Genomic DNA, 18,546 nt, shown 5'->3' on the forward strand with positions numbered 1-18,546 from the left:
TCAAGTGGAGTTTCTTGTGTGCAACTGTTTATACATGTGTGAGATAGATTTAAAGTCTGAAAAATATATAAATATTAAAATCAGCAACATAGAAATACTAATTGAAATAAAACTCAGAAAACAGTACAAAGAAAGAAGAGAAGATGATCTAGATCAATGCCTTGACTACCTCTAAACTTTAAGTTTTGAGTAATGAGGTTAAGGTTGCAAAGGAGATGATAAATGATTGGTCAGAGAAATAGGATTATGATGTTTCAAAGCTTCATAATTTTTCATGCTACCAGAGAAGAGCCATAGTCATATAGATAAATTACTATCTTCAGTCCTTAATGTCCCACAGATGGAAAATGAGGATATCCTTAAATTCTTTGCCATAGGAACATGAGTCATACAAAACCTGATGTCCAGAAGAAAAGTAATGATATTTACATTGTAAATCTGAAGCATACCTGGAAGAAGTATGTATAGGCAGCTTGGGCTAATATTGGAAGTCAAATGGATACTAGTGTCATATATTCCTGGAACATTGCCCAGCATGCTTCAGGTGGCCTTTATTTTTGAAACTGGTTAGGTGCTTCACTTCTGGAAATTTCACTAACCAAATCTAAATTGAAGAGGTTCTCAGCTTAATTTTCCTATCATTTTTTTGAGGAGCACAGGTCCATACATTAATTATTTGGATATTGCCATCTTATAGTTCACTCAGTGAACTTAAAATGATAGATGCTGGCCTGGGAAGTCTTGCCTATGTGTGACATCATTTCCTGTGAGCATCCATGGATGTCATGGCTGATCTCTATTTATTTAGAGATCCATAATATATTGAAAAGGGAAAGTAGATATACACCATATATATATGTATCTATATGGTATTTATGCATCAAACCCTCTGGTATTTATGTATTAAATTTTTTCTTTGAGATACATACTCTGTGCCTTCAGTTATGTCAATCTTCTACTCTAAAACACTGCCAAAGCCTCTAGACAATCCATCAATATATCACATAATTTGATAATCTATTTCCTCTCCAACTCTTGGTCTTTGTCAGATTGAAAACTGTGCTTATCAAATGTGTGCAAATGCCATTGTGGCCTTGATTTGCATTTGCCTATGACTAGTGCTATTGATATTCTATGTACATTAGCCATGTGTGTTACTTATTTTTAGAAATTTCTACACAGGTCTTTCATCCAGTTTTCTATTGGATTGTTTATCATAATGATTTCTAGGAGTATGTATGCTAATGAAACTATCTAATCTATTATTGGATTTTATTTGCTGCAAACATGTTCTTTCCATGTGTTACCCTTTGTGTTTTTCATTTTCTTTCAAGTCTGATGAGCAGAGGTTGCTACTTTTAATGTTCTTAAATTTATTATTCTATTAATTTACTATTATAACTTTTGTTACCCTGTTTAAAAAAATCTCCTTTAAATGGTAACAGAATGCTATTCATGTATGCTTTTCTAAAAATTTTAATGTTTATTTTATAATTTTTTTTCAGTTAAAATGTGTGAATTCATTTCCCCCAACTTGTATAACCATTTTCCCCGCTCACTTAATTTGTTGGACAGTATCTCCTCTTAATGATCTGCAGTGCTACGTTTGGAACATATCATGATGTCCTATCTGCATGGGTCTGTTTCTGGACTTTATACTTACTGCTTTCTTTTTCCTTTGTCTTCAGAAGTATCTTATATCAATTAAATTTCAGAAGCAATCATTCAAGTTACACACATACATACACAGAATTGCTAGAATTTTAATCATGATAAAATCAAATATTTGTATCAAGTTGGGAGAGAACTGTATTTGCTTGATAATATCTTTTTTATCATAAATACTTACCTGTCTTCTTTAATGTCCTTTATAATTATTTTTGCATGTAGCTATACATATTTGTTTAATTATTATTAGGTCATTTATATTTTTTGTAACTACTGTAAATTGTGTCTTTAAAAAAATGTTTTTAGACTTATTGTTTGTTGCTTGTACATAGGCATGCACATGTATTTATCTCATACATTTAGTTATCTTTCTAAACTCTACTTTTATTTTTACATATTTGTCTCTAAATTATTTTAGATTTTTTATGTATATGGTCAAATATGTACATAATGAACATCTTGTATCATCTTTCAATCTTTGTTTTTATGTTTCTTCCTGTCTTATTGTGCTATCTACCACTTCTAATTAATGTTGACTATCATACGTGGTAGTAGACATCCTTGTCCTCTACTGACTTCAAAAGAAATATTTCCAACCTATTTGGCATTATTCATTTGCTTCAGTTTTTTGAAATTACTGTTTACATCATTATAAATTTTCCCCTTTCCCACTATACTTTCAATTTCCATCTAGCTTTCAAAGACTGTACTGACCCTCAGGTTACAAAAATATGTATGAAATATAGACTGTCCCCTGGAGAGCCTTTGTTAAAAGAGGTAAACAAGTCAATGCCCACACATATTTTGGATTCTTTGTAAAAGCCCGTAAAAATTCTCCTTATCTTTTATTTATTCCAGTGTAAGCACCTACTATATCGTTTTCCTCTTTCCAATGTTTTGTTTTTTTAACCTGTTCCACATACTCCCAATAGAGTTGTTTAGAAAACAGAACCTGATAAATCATTTGCTGCAAATATTAAAAGTTTTTGTTTTTTCCATGTTACCTATGATCTAAATAGGAACTAAAGGCCATTTAGAAACACTTGAATTCTACACAGATTCCAAACTGATTTTTGAAATCTTTTGTCCTACTTCTCAGAAAGCCCATATACCTGCTGCATCAAACACACAAAAAAGTGGATTTATAACTTTGTCATGAATATTCTCATTTTCCTACACTTGATATGCTTAAAAGCTTTTTGTCTCTTTCTTCCCCTATCAGAATTTTCTGCTCATTTTTCTTGGTATAGTTCACAGGAAGAATGTCCCTAAGACCTCTTTTGGAAGTCTTCCAGAATTTAGCATGTCTCTTCAAACAGTAGGTATTCAATTATTTGTAACATTTATATTTTTTTAAGAAATAATTTTAATTTATAACTTACAGACTGAAAAAAATGTTTGGAAATTACCCCTAAAGTTAGTTAAATTGCAATAAAGAGGCATATATGAACAGAATAAAGAGAAATATTCCTGTTACTGCAGTGGTAACAGACACAGAAATAATATACATCATTTACTTATGATAGCCTTAAGTGCATATCAGCAAGCATTAGCTTTGGTTAATTTATTATTCAGTCCTTATTGAAGTAAGTGCTATGTATTTCATGTGTCAATTCTATTTTTGTTAGCACTAGTTGAGAATCTCCATGGCATGATTTATGAGGCTTCCTTTTTTTAAAGATTCATTTATTTATTTATACAAGAACCGGGGTACAGGCCAGATGCCCGGAAGGGTGAGAAGATTCACCAGAGACAGAGTGGGGAACAGAACAGGCAGATTAACAAAATACACTGCTGAGGAGAGCAGCGGGCGAGACAGGAGAGGTCTGCTGCACCATGTGGGACCCTCGCAAACCAGCTGGGATTGAACTGGTGCTGCAGAGGCTGCAGACAGTTTCACAGTGCTGCGCTCAACTGCCTGCGCCACCAGGGGAGGCCCTATGAGACTTCCTTTTAAAGAAAATAATCTGAAACATTTTCATTCCACAAATGTTTTCTTAACACCTTTTGAGAGCCAGATATTACCAAGTTAACTAAGGATTTAATGGTTAGAAAGTCACTTGGTTTTCTGGTACAGACTACAGAAGAGAGGGTAGGCAACACTCCACAAATACTCACACAGATCAATATATTATTACGTTACTAACCAATTAACTAGTATCATAAGAACAGAATGTAAAAAAAAGGACATGGTTAACATTTGTTAAGTAAAGGGTTAGCTCTCAGTAAGTGAAATGTTAGGTTACATTGTGAAAATTGGAATTGGACAAGAGAAGAAGAAATTTCTAGGGAAGAGCCACTCAAATAGCAGGTGTGAAAACAGAGGCAGGATGATAGATTAGTATAGTCAAAGCATGCTGAGTGATGAAAAGAATGAATTGAGAATTAGATCTGTACTTAAGCAAAGCCTGAATCACTAGAGTCCTTAATGCTATTATAAAGAATTCCACATTTTTAGTATAGTCAGAAGCGCTTAAAGTTTTGTTTAGGGGGAGTTATGTGATCAAATATGAGTTTTTTGAAGAGAAAAAATTGAACAATGGCCTTTCAGGAAAATAGCAAACCATTAATTAATAGTTATAACTCATTGGCAAATAATGAGTGGAAGGAGGAGGTGAAGACTATGCTGGTGATTTGGTGATAATTTAGTGTTAGAAGAGTCAAATTGAATATTAAAGAATTTATAATAAGTAGTAACAAGAACAAATATATAAAAACTACTAATATTAGTAAGCTTGTAAGGATCAGATTGGAAGGTGGAAGTCAATACCTTTACCAATATACATGAATCTTTTATTTGGCTTTTAATATTAAGTTTTGAATTGATGGGGAAATCAAGAAGTTATCTAGTAAAATTCCCTTGTATTTCTCAACATTCTTTCCACATGCACATTGTATGTAGCCTCACTGTTTACATTATTAGGTGGGTTTCAGTGACTCCCACACTTACATTAAGCTAAGAATATTTCTGATTGGCAGACAGATGAACTATGTAATTAACTGTGTAATCCACTAGGCACCTACTCTTTCCCCCAAATATCCACTCTCTGTATTACATACATACCGTGGTTAAAGTCACTGCTAAACACTCTACCAGAGGCTGAAGAACCTTAAGCAAATGCTTTAAGTAAACAGATCGAAATTATTTGTGAAAAGTGTTCCTATATGTATGCAGAGGATTTTATGACACTGTAGAGAAGGTCCAGAGGGTGGCCAGGAAACAAGAGTGGGGAAAGCCTCATCAGGAGATGACACACAAGCTGGCTGGAGGAGCCAGCATAAATTATCACCCAAAGTATGGATGCAGGTTGTGGAGTGGAACATTGACAGCTGAATAAGGCTAAAGACAGAAAAGAGGAACCAGCACACACTTCAGTCAGAAAACTGTGAAAGTTTAAATATGGTTCAAACATACCCTTGAGATTGTGAATATACATATGGGAAGGGGAGAAAAAAATGCTGAAGACATGACATTCTGAGGAGTTTTTACTTACCCTTAAAGAAATGGATAGTCTCAAAAAAAAAAAAAAAAAAGGAATAGGTTTCTATAAAGTCATTTTAGGAAAAACAAAATGAAGCAAAACAAAACCAAAATAGAACAAAAAACCAAATCAATAAAAATGCAGGTGAAAAATTTGAACAACTTTGAGAGAATTTAAGGGCCTGATATAACCTTGCAGAGAAGATAAAGGCAGAATCAAAGGTGACTTCAGACTTCTGGCTTGGGCAACAGCATGGAGGATTATGTTTGACCATAGATTAAAAGATCATAGTATGTAGCAGAGTTGTAAGAATTATCTTTCACACAGTTTTTCATCATTCTTACACTTAACTCTCATTAAATTGCGTTAACTTTTTCTCCTGATTTTTTTCATTCAATAAATATTTATTTAGTGAAATAAAAAATTCTTGAGATAATATATTAAATGAGGTAACCCTGATCCTAAAGGTATTTTTTTTTTAAAGATTTATTTTTATTTATTTATTTATACAAGCACTGCATACAGTCAGAAACGCGGGAGGGTCGGGAGGGTGAGAGAATTCACCAGAGCCAGAGCGGGGAGCAGAGCAGGCAGAAGGACCGAAGTACACTGCTGAGGGGAGCAGCGGGCGGCAGGAGAGGTCTCCGCGCCATGTGGGACCCTCCTCTGGTGGCCGGGGAGCAGCCGGGGATCGAATTGGCACTGCAGAGGCTGCGGGCAGCTTCGCAACCCAGCGCTCAACCGCTGCGCCACCGGTTAAAGGTATTTTTAATCAGTTGTTCCCCTACATGTTTTTGAATTTATTTTTTTCCGTTACTTCTACTCTCAGGTTCTGTGATATCTAAGGGCCCGTGGTGTAGCTGGAGAAAAGAATTTCATGAAGCACCGGAATGAAGCCAGCAACAAAGTTTATTGGGAAACAGTAGGATGGAAATCCGCAAGAAGTAGTGGGCAGTCTCAGAAAGTGGGAGAGCTGCACTGAGCAGTGAAGCAGTAGGATTTTTAAGGTTTTTTTTTTTTTTCTTTCTTTCTGGGTCTGGAAGGGGCCCTCTTAATTTCGCATACATTGCACCCATCAATCCTCCTGATTTAGGGACTAATTGGAACTAACCTTTTCTCCCTCTTTTCCAATTCAGGGGACCCTGTCATTAAAAGACTCTTCCCCAGGCCTCCCAGAACAATAGACCTTATCTGGTCCTTGAAACATAGTGGTAACCCCAGATGGGCTGTGGAATTGCAAAAAATGCAACTGTTTTCCTGTGGGAGAGAATTGGAATGATTTTCTGGCATACCTAGCTCCATTTTCGGGCTGTGAGATTCTTGTAGGTACAATCTGTATTTGTATTTGTACATCCTACCTTAGCACCTAACAGGTATTTTTTACACACTATACTTTTGAATGAGTGAGTGAATGGATGAATCTATGAGTAATATACAAATACAGCTATTGGAACTTTAGAGGAAAAGACCAGTGAGGAAAGATGCCTGTGTGTTTCTATAATGCCTTGAAGTGTTCATCATAGTGCAAGAACAAATCACTACTTTCAAAAGTCCAGAATTTTTATTTCATCTGCATTAACTTGCTGACTGCTGTAGCATTGTCTTTTGGAAAACTATACTTTTAAACCACAATAAGGTTTCCATGCAATGCAAGTTGCTACACTACTTAAAATGTTTGAGGCCATCACTTTGAACAGCATTATTAACACACCTCTCTGTGGTGACTGAAACCCCCTAGACCTACTGTGTGCCATATAATAGGTGCTAGATGCATGTGGTCATTGAGCAATGAATGGTTCAATTGATAAACAGAACAGTTCATTTTACTCAGATTTAATTATTTTGTGTAAATAGTGTCATGTGGCCAGTGACTATGGCACAGTACAATTTTATTGAATTTCCAATTGTTTACATAATGATATAATTTTTGGAATGCTTCTTCACCCTTTCACATGTACATTAACTTCTGCAGGGTGCCAGTGAGCGATCACCTTCCCTCCCCTATTCCCTCCTTCTTCCCCCATTATGGGTACCACTACGTTTTTCAGAAAGTCTACAAAATATTTTTGCTCTGCTTTGTCAGTTTATTTTCTTTGGTTATTTAGATTCCACAAGTGAGTGAAACCATCCAGTGACTGTCTTTCACTTTCTGGATTATTTCACTTAGCCTAATCACCTAAAGATCCATATTTTTTTTTTGTCTGAAAAGGTGGCACAGTGCAACTGTGAAAATGTATCTCCCAAGTTGCTTATTTAATTGAGTTCTAATTGGCTGTAATATAAAATTAGAGTTTACAATCACTTTTGATTTTGCATATGGTTTGCCTGGCTTTAATTGTCAACCTGCCTTCTTTTCATGGATTCAACAATCTATCTTGGATCTCTTTCATTTCTTCTTCCAATCCCAGTTGCAGAGAACATCCCTTAAGCATTTTCTGTTCTGAGGCTGTTACAGGGCAGCTCCCGGGGGAAACGTGGTTACCTGTATGTTAAGAAATCGTGACAAGACCCCAAAACAGACGCAGAGAGGGAACTTTAAAAAAAAAAGTTTATTTACAGGGGAAATGAGAAGAGAGTAGAGAGAGAGAGTCAGAGAGACACAGAGAGATTAATTGGCTGACAATACCAGTTAATGGTTACTACCAGAAACACCATATGCCATGAGACACCCAGGTGCAAATCAAAACCCCCCACCCCAAATCAAAAAGCCCAAGCCCACGATGATCAATTTTATGCCCAGTATGGCTACTTAATTCCACCCATTCCCAGGGAACCCCTGGGAACAGGACAGTCAGAACAATGACATTCTGGGAGTTGTGCCCCTGACACCTGAGATTTTTTCAGAGTGGAGGTGGAGTATAGTCTTTGAATAACAGCAACAAAAAAAGTCTAATGAAAACAGTATATGTTAAAAGCAAAAATCTGTTTAGAGGATTCCTCAGTTCATTCAGGACATCAGGACATCACTCACAGGCTCAGACTTCGCTCCCTGCTCAGTAAGACTCTGGCTCTCAATTCCAGTGTCCTACCTCTAGCAACTTTATCTTTTCTAGATGGATTCAGATTCTGATGAAGAGCATTATCCAAAAATCACAACATATTATATTTAAACATGAATGAAAAATTTTAAGTGTAACTGATATGTACTGTGAATATGTTTGGTTTTCCACTATTCCCTACTTTTTTAAGGAAACCTAATAGGATGTCAATTATTACTTTCTGTAATGATACGAGACTTGCTGGTGATATGAAACTAGTTTATAGGTAGTGAGGTTTTTTTACTTTTATTAGTTTGTACCATCAAATTATCTTTTTCCTGAAACTTCATCAGGGATCCTTATTGTTTGTCTGCCTGACAAAGGAAAGTGCTATCAGTGGACTGCACATCACCTCCTGAGTGTTAGAGGTGCAGGAATTAAAGCTGACACTGGAAATTATTTTTCCATGCTTCAGGTTGACTAGACTCCTTCCTTTCACATTCCCTTGCTCCTTAGAGGAAAACAATTTTCATAATCTTCTTAATTGTAGACTGGGTCTTGTTTTCCTGCCAGGTATCTTTATTCACAAGTTCCAAGTTTTTAACTTTTTCAATGACTTTATCATAGTTACATATATACAATTTTTCAACTGTTTTGACAAAATTGATCAAATCAGGGAGGAGTATTTGGATCTAATTCACCTGACAAGTTACTTTTAAACCATTTAACAAATAATTTAAAAGAAGTATAGATGATATACTAAAACTCATCTTGGGGAGTCGCAACCTCTGCTTTCCTGTTTGGAAATGCCAGTTCAAAAAGAAATAATGTGATTAATACTCTTATTTATACCAAGATTATCCTAATTTTCTGTGAACCATGCCTCTGTAGTGTAGATTATAAAAAAGATGAGGCTTTATACTTAGTAAGAAATAGTAGGGCCTCCCTGGTGGCACAATGGGTTGAGTGCCGCCCTGTGACGCATCCGCAACCTCTGCAGTGTCGGTTTGATCCCAGCCAGCCTCAGAGCAACCCACATGGCAAGCAGACCTCTCCTGTCTCACCCACTGATCCCCTAAGCAGTGTATTTTGTTGGTCTGCCTGTTCTGTTCCCCACTCTGTCTCTGGTGAATCTTCTCACCCTCCCGTGCATCTGGCCTGTACCCTAGTTGTTGTATAAATAAAATAAATCTTTAAAAAAATAGTAATAATGAGTCTATCCCTAGTTATCCATTGCAATGAATTCAGAAATTGAAAATTTCTAAGCAAAGAAATTATGAACATAAAATTTATAAAAATATGAATAGTAAATTAGAATTGAATTTGGGCATGATTTATCTGTAAACGTGTCTGGATAAATCATGAAGCACTTATTTCCTGTGACTGTTGTGCTACATTTTAATTCCCTTTTACAGAAATGGAGAAATGACCCAAATGTAGTTTAATGGAATATAAAGATGTTGATAAATGTAGTCATAAATATTACAATATAGAACAAAGTCATAATTATAAATATAATGAATAAGAAAAGTAAAATGAAAATGGTATATGGTAAAAGTGAATCTCTATTAAGAAGGCTGCTCAGGAAATTAGAAAGTCCAAATAATAATTATATTGATGAACATTTGAGATATAGATTGCATAGAATTAGCAATTTTTAAGTTCTTATTACTAATGTATTAATCCTTGCCAAATTTTTTTTTCAAATTCTACTGATGCCATTAAATATTTTGTTAATTTTAGTTCTAACAAAGCAATACAACAGAAAAACTGAACTACATATTTTCCTCTCAAAAAACTTAAAGTAATAATTTTAGAAATATGAGTTATTATTAATTTTTCTTTAAAGGCAGAGAGGACACCATAATTAAAAGGCTTTATTTATAATGGTAATGCTACCAAAAAAAAATTTAGGAGACATAAACCTTTTCTCATTGCACTATCACCAATACAGTGATAGAATCATCTGACTAATCAATGATAAATATTCAGAAAATAAAGCAAATGAGTTGTCTATAATATTCTTATTAAATATATAGTTATTTTGTATCAACAATATCAGATATGCAAAATTTTAATTTTAATTACCTCTTTAAAGGCTATCCAAATATAGTCACATTTTGTGTAGTGAATGGTGAACTTCAGTGTATGAATTTTGGGGTAATACCAAATGTAAAAACTTTATTTATAATCATCAAAAACTAAAATCAATTTGTCCTTCCATCTGTGAATGTATAAACAATATATGATAATACAATGGGCTACTATTCAGTAATTAAAAAGAATGAGGTATTGAACCACACAAACACAACACTACATCTTAAATTCATATTGCTCAGTAAAAGAAGTCAGTTGAAAGGCTACATATTAGATAATATGTACATTTTACAGAATTCTGTAAAAGATAAAAATTCAGATAACAAAAAGATGAGTGGTTTCCAGAGTTTAAGGGCTAGGAAATATTGAGTAGGCGAAGCACAGGGGATTCTTTAGGACAATAAATCTAATCTGTATGAACAAGGTTTATCTACCACAGTACTATGAATTTGCCAAAATCCATAGAGATTTGCAGTATAAAAAGTGAATCTTAAAGTATGCAAGTTTAAAAATAAATCATTTAGGAGAACAGGGATCCCAGGATGGAATGTACAGTGACAAAAGAATCTCAGTTACAAATGTATGAAATAATTTCACTGAGGTTGTAGAAAAGTGACCTCACTTATGTAACTTTTAAAAGGCTAGATTTTCAAAGATTAAGGCAAAAGAAAATATAGGTAGCTGTATTCTAATTGGTAGGCTGTGTTTTTTGTTTTTTATTTTATCAGCAGTTCTATAGGCTATGAGTTATCTATTCTAAAACCACTATGCATCTCTGCTAGAATTGAGTGATCAAGTTAAGTGCATATTGGATGGTATAAAACAGGTTGATCATTGTTGGAGTGGAGGTTACAAAGAAACAAAGGGCTGGAATGAGTTAAGTGGCAAAGAGTTAGAATTGAGACATCAGTATCATCTCATGTTTACCTTTATATACATACATACATACATACATATGTACACATACACACATATACATATATACAACACAGTAGTGCACATACATATGGACAAAGAAGAATCAATCTAGACATATTTATGGATGTGTATATTTCCATGTTTTAGTATACAAACATATATTTCCATAATCTGTCAGCCAAGACACTTAGATATATGCACTTCAATAATACTGAGCACATTATTATAGATCCAGAGACAATATCTTGGTTTTAATGTCATTATTTAAAGGAATGGGGGCCTCCCCGGTGGCGCAGCGGTTGAGCGCTGGGTTGCGAAGCTGCGCGCGGCCTCTGCGGCGCCGGTTCGATCCCCGGCTGCTCCCCGGCCACCAGAGGCAGGTCCCACATGGCGCGCAGACCTCTCCTGCCGCCCGCTGCTCCCCTCAGCAGTGTACTTCGGTCCTTCTGCCTGCTCTGCTCCCCGCTCTGGCTCTGGTGAATTCTCTCGCCCTCCCGCACTTCTGACTGTACCCAGTGCATGTATAAACAAAACAAACAAACAAACCAGCAAACAAATAAATAAAGCATGCCTCTATAAAAAAAAAAAAAAATAAAAAATAAAAAAAAATAAAATAAAAAAAAAAATAAAGGAATGATGACATTTTGAAAAAAATGGCTGTTACCATGACTGGTTCAAGGCAAACAAGATAAACCCATGCATTGCTCAGAGCCAGAAATAAGGAAATTTCAAAACAAGGAAAAGATAAAGCACAAAAGAGCAATGATACCAAAAAAACAAACAAACAAACAAACAAACAAGCAAAAAACCAATAATAAAAATGTGTCAAAAAGATACAGAAGGAAGCTCAAAGAACTCCTAATGGCAAAGCTGGAAGAATCTTGAACAGCAAAGGAAATACAATATTATCCAATTGTAACATGAAATACAAAATAAAAATGCCAAAATCTATACTGATAAAAATATGATTGAATAAATAAATAAATAATAAATAAATATGAAAATAGACAAAATCTCATACAGGATAATTTCATAGATTTTATGCAGCTATGTTTCCTCAAAGAGTTGATTAACTGAAAGGAATCACAAAAAAATTTTCTGCCACAGTGTAAATGTTCTATATTTTGACTTTGGTTGCAGTTACAAGAATATATACATTTACAAAATTCAATACCTTCCATATTTAACTCTATATACTGCCACTTCAGCTTTGGGAAATACTGAAATAATAGCAACCATTCCCCTTCCACCTTAGGAATTAGAAAAAATAAAGTAAACAAAATACATGGCAGAATGACATTCAAGATCTAAAAAGTAGGTAGCAAATGCTAATGAAACCTGAGCAATGGCTGACGGATCAACTGAATCTGTTATGTCGTATCTTACTGGTTGTGGCACAGGGAGTGGGACTGAATAGAGTCCAGCATTTCACCGCATTCAAGAGATGTAGTTGAGAGCCAGGAGAATGCCCAGGAAGCTAGAGTTTCCAGGGCAGAGCTCTGAAAGGGAAGACCGCATGCGGAAGAGATCTAAAGACATACAGCTTGTGATCTTCAAGTAACCATCTGACTGCTGAAGAACAAATGATGTATGAGGAAACTAACCAAAGACAGAGAAAGAACCACCCAAAAGAAATGAAAGAAGTACTATCTAAAGTTTATACACAGCAGAGAACAACACCTGTTTTCAACAGTTAAAACAGCAAATTGCAAAATTCAAGCACTTGGTTAGAGCTGTATTCATTAGTCTGACCTGTGAGCTGTACTTCACCTGTGATCTATTTTGAACCAAATAGATCACTTAAGTTAAAAGTCTTATATATATTTAAGAAGTGCCTAAAAGCAACCAAAACACATACATACACATATTCATACAAATAAAGAATATGTGACAGATAATTTGTGACTCAAAAAACAAAATAAGTAACATTTTATATAAATATTATTTTATGTTTGTTTATTTCATGGATGATTTATTTACTTACTGAAAAATATTTGTTTGTTTGTTGGCTAGAGTGCTGACAAAGTCCTCACTCAATTGTGGGGAAAATTAATCTTAAAATCTACTGTTTTCTTCTGAAAAAGCCATAAAAGTAAAACTCTAAAAATCAAATTATTTTAAATAGATTTACTGTATCCAGAATAATCTGTGGAATATCTATAATAATATGAAAAAGCCCAACATCTGAAAAGGCAAAGTTCACATTAACTAACACTTAATGAAATTAGCACTCATGTAAGGAAGCAGCAAACTACAAGCTCAGTGAAAAGAAAATTCACCAAAGAAACTGCTCACAAGTGACACACACAATGAAAATATCAAACAGGTCACAAAAATGCAGTTTTTATGATTTTATAAGTTCAAGAAGCTAGTAGAAAGGTTGAAGATCTTTAGATTTTCTAGAGCTGAAAACTACAATATCTGAGATGAAAAATAAAATGCACTGGCTGAATAGTCATTTCAGCAGAAAAGGTTAGCAAATGTGAACCACAGTAATAACATAGTTTTTAAATGAAAATGGAGTTTCAGTAGATATTATGTTAGTTCTTGTAGAACTGTAATTATAAACAGACCATTCCTCAATTATGGTCAGACATGTGAACATTGCTATCTCAATAATTGACCAAAAGATATGGAAAGAATATAATAAGGGTATAGAAAACTTGAACAACACCATCGACCAACTTCACCTATTTAACATTTATAAAATTCTTTAGCCAACAATAGCAGAACACATTACTTTTTATGTACACAGAACACGTGCCATGAAACCAGTACCATAAAATTGAAATGTGTCTAAGTAAAACAAAATCATCCTTTGCCCACATGAGAAAGGCATAAGAAATCAATTATACAATTTTCTGCACAATATTAAAATACTTTTGAAAAAATGTCTTCTAAGTAATTTGATTCTGGGAAAAAATCAAAAGATAAATTAAAATTTTTTTGAACTGAATGAAAATGGAAACATGGCATTATTTGTGAGGTAGTTATAGCAGAATATAGGAGGGAATTTATGGTACAAAATGATTTCTTAGAAAAAAATGCAACTCAAATCTCATCACTGCTGTGTCCATCTTAAAAAACAAGAAAAAACAATCAGGGTTGAAGGCAATGAAATAGGAAACAATATAATTGAAAATATTGTGTTCCAACATTCATTGACAATAACTTACCAAACTGTGAGCCAAAAAGAACTTCTTCAATTTGGTGGTTTTATATTAAATATTGGAACTAATATATTTATTGGAATAAGACTGCAAGTAACCACCTAAGATCAAGAACAAAGCCAGGATATATACTCTCTCCACATCTCCATTACATTGTACTGGAGGTGATGGATTTGTTCACTATTTTGCTTGTGCTGATGTTTCATAACTACATATTTGAAAACTTGTCAAATTGCACCCATTAAACCTGTGGTTTATATGCCAATTATACTTCAAGGAAAGCTGTTGAATCTGTGTATCTAAATTGTGTCATAAAAATATTAGAAAAAATAACATGAATTTTACCTATGTTGGTACCTACCTATTTTGAGATTTTTCCTCAGTGCCTTACACAAAGAAGTGAAAAAATAACATATATCCTGCAAAAGAAAAGAATGCCACCCTTGATTGCAGGTCCCCAAATCCCTGTATAATTTGCTGTAAACTGAAGTTTTTGTTTTTCCAAATTTGTATTTTGAAATTTAATCCCCAGTATGCGGTGTTTGGAAGGGAGGCCTTTGGGAGGTGATTCTGTCATGTGCATGGGGTGCTCATGAATGGGAATATGTCCTTGGCAAAGACTTTCCTTGTCTCCTCTACCATGGGAGCTTATAGCTTTTGCCTAAAAACAGTCATCTAGTACCTAGGAAGGGAGTCCTCACCAGACACTGAAGCTGTCTTTTTTGGCTTGATCTTGGACTTCTCAGCCTTCAGAACTGTGAAAAATAAATTTCTGTTTCTCATAAGTCATTCAGTCTTTGGTATTCAGCTATAGCTGCCTGTATGTACTAATACATCATTCAACTGGAGTGGGCTTTTTAAATGACAATTTGAACATTCCAGCTACCAAATAAAATTTTTTCACTAACTCCACATAATAAGCTTCTTAAAAAAGATGAAGACCCATACATTGCCTCTGTTTAACTATTTTTATCTTTCACTAGAACCTAAATTCCATCTTCTGAACCACTGCATTCTTTCTCTCCACCCATGGCACGCTGAGCTCCCTATTTCAAAATAAGCTGCACATATTTCAAAATAAGCTGCACAATTTCTTGCTTCAGTTATTTTGAAATGCATGGAGAATTTCCTCTGCATGGAGAATTCTTCCTAGTTCATGTTCATCTTTCACACCTCCTCCCAAGTTCCTTCTTGGACTCTTTTTTTTTTATGATTTATTTATTTATACAAGAAAACCAGGGTACAGACCAGATGTGTGGGAGGGTGAGAGGATTCACCAGAGACAGCGGCAAGCAGAACAGGCAGACTGACTGAAATACACTGCTGAGGGGAGCAGCAGGGGAGACAGAAACGGTCTGCTGCGCCCTGTGCGTTGCTCCGCGGCAGGTGGGGATCAAACCGGCACTGCAGAGGCTGCAGACAGCTTCACAACACTGCGCTCAACTGCCTGCGCCACCAGGGAGGCCACCCTTCCTGGACTTTTAGACTTAGTTTCCTTTGCTGTATTTGCTGTGGCATGAACAATCAGATTTATGCTTATGAATGAAAATTTCGTACTAAGTGTATTAGATAGACTTGAAAGGGAAAATTTTGGGCCTTCCTGGAGGTGCAGGGGTTAAGTCAAAGCACTATCAAGCTATTAGCAGCCACTGCTGCATGAGTTCAATCCCCGGCCAGGGAGCTAACCCACATGGCACAGCAGACCTCTCCTGTCACAATGATTGCTCCCCTCAGCAGTGTATTTCAGTAGATCTGCCTGTTCTGTTCCCCAGTCTGTCTCTGGTGAATCCTCTCACCCCTGCAATTCTGGCCTACACCCTAGTCCTTGTATGCTTAAATAGATAAAATCTTTAAAAAGAAAAGGAAAAGTCTTAAAAGACTGCCAAAATCCAAGTAAGAAATAGCAGACAAAAGAAAGAAGGTGATATTTTAATTTCTATCATCCTTCATTGATTATGGGTACAGCTTGTGCATAAGGTTTGAAGACATTGATTATTTCTTCTAAAAGATTGCATCTAACTTGATCAGATAACTGAAATAATGATTAAGATCGGTTTCACCATCACTCTGAATTCCACAATTGGTAACTCCAAAGTTATCCTTTCCCATTCCATTAATAACAGAGACTTTAATGCTTTAATAATAGAGACTTTAATAACAGAGACTTTTACTCTCTGGAACTATATTTTGACATCCGTGAATATAAGCTAATGCAGCATTCTTTATTGCCTACTACATTCATGTTTATTTCATGAAGCAGAGGTAAGAAATCAGGGATAGAGAAAAAGCAGAGTTGAACAAACTATGAAATGATTAGATTTCAATTTTATTTTAAAACAAATAGAACTGAGATTTATTTACTAATTTAATTTAGAGGAAAATAATGGAGAAATAAATATAGAGAGGTGAAATAACATCCCAGAATATGTAGAAATCTACAAAGGATATTGTGCCATTTCTTTTCACTTAGATTAAAATAGATATAGCCTTTATAGGATATTAAGTAATGAAAATATTTTAAAGGGGTCAGTTATCCCAAATATTAGTCTGCATGAGATATACCTAGGAATTTAGTAAATTGTACATATCTGCTTAACATGTATCAGAGATCAATAATGAGAAAAAAAATGATTTGGGGACAGTTGATCTTGATTCACATATTTATAAACAATAAAGTTGAGTCTATCAGTCATTCACATTTTTATATACTATTTAGAAAATCTTATGAACATTTTAATATCTATTTTAGCAGAAATTTCTGTATACATACATTTTTGTATTTTGTTTTAAATTTTTGTATGTGATAATTGAGATATGTGCTATCAGAAGTACTGAGTTAATTTTTCTATAGAAAAATTAGTGGATAAGAGCAGATTTTGTGACTGCTGGCTAATTGGGTCTAATTTTGAATTCTGACTTTAATGGAATTCTTTAACTATCTTATGTCTAATTTTTCTATTATATTGATAAATAAATCATTTATTATTTATAACAATTGAATCATGATTTATATAAAGTATAAATCACACAATAAATATAATCAATGAACAGAATATTATCTATATGTATTGTCTTAAAGAGCTGTTAATTTTTTCATAGGAGAACAAAACCCACATTTTAGCCGACAGATTTCAAGATACTGGATTTAAAGTCTAATAAATTCATTACTAGTGTGTTAACATTAGTTATTAGTTAGCAACATTATTAGCTGTACTAAATGTTACTGTGCTTAATGTGATTAAAAGGAGGATTCATTGAGAAAATACAACTATCTCAGAACTTATTTCTACACACTACATTGAAATTGTTGATGACAACTGAGCATAAACAAAGGACATTCAAACAAAGCAAAACCACCTTAGGTATGGAACTTCCAATTTGAGGGTAATCTAATTTCAATGTAGATATACTGGCATTCTTGCACCCATAAGTATAGGAAGTAGACTCAGTGCAAGAATGGCTATTCAATTAGAAGTATGATGATACATTCCTAAATCCAGTTAAAAGATGGATATTTCTTTTAGGTAATTGAAAAAGAAATGAAGTGCTATACTAAATGCATGGTTTCACAGCAGATTGAAAATGCAAACTTCATGAGGGAAAAGGAAGAAAATTGCTTTTATATCAGCGAGGCTCTAGGGAAATCAGTAGGTTTTGTGTGTTGAGTGTGTGTGTGTATATATATATATAAAAGGAAGATCAGCAGTGGTGGCTTGGAAGAGTTCAGGCAGACATATAGTAGACCTTTTTTTTTTTTTTTAAGTGCTAAGTTTCTCCTAAATGGGAAAAAAAATCACAAGCTGTGCTTTTGAATAAATTTCTGTTTTCCAGGTTAATTCTTTCTTTAGTTGAGGTGTATTCTTTAATCTGAGGTGTTACTATGAACATAAACTTGACCTCTCTAGTGTGAAGTACAAACAGCTTTCAATTACTGAGTAATCTGTAATAGAGATAAAACCTTCTACTAAAACAATTAACTTTGAGAAAGTAGAAACCATTCATGAATTTTTAATTGTTCTTTCCTGACATGAATTGTATCTGTGATTATAAAAAATAATGTGATTTTCAAATCAACATTAAATGTGAAAAGTTATTTTCTCTAAGTTTGACAATTTAAAATACACTTGACAAAGTAAATTATAAAGGGAAGAAAATAAAATAACTAGAAAATGATGGAAGAACATACATGTAATGTAAACGTACAACTGATCTGTTAGAAATACATTTTTTGTT

The sequence above is a fragment of the Talpa occidentalis genome, unplaced genomic scaffold (assembly GCF_014898055.3).
Source record: "Talpa occidentalis isolate TD23 unplaced genomic scaffold, MPIMG_talOcc4v2.1 talOcc4.2, whole genome shotgun sequence".
In the NCBI taxonomy this organism is placed as follows: domain Eukaryota; kingdom Metazoa; phylum Chordata; class Mammalia; order Eulipotyphla; family Talpidae; genus Talpa; species Talpa occidentalis.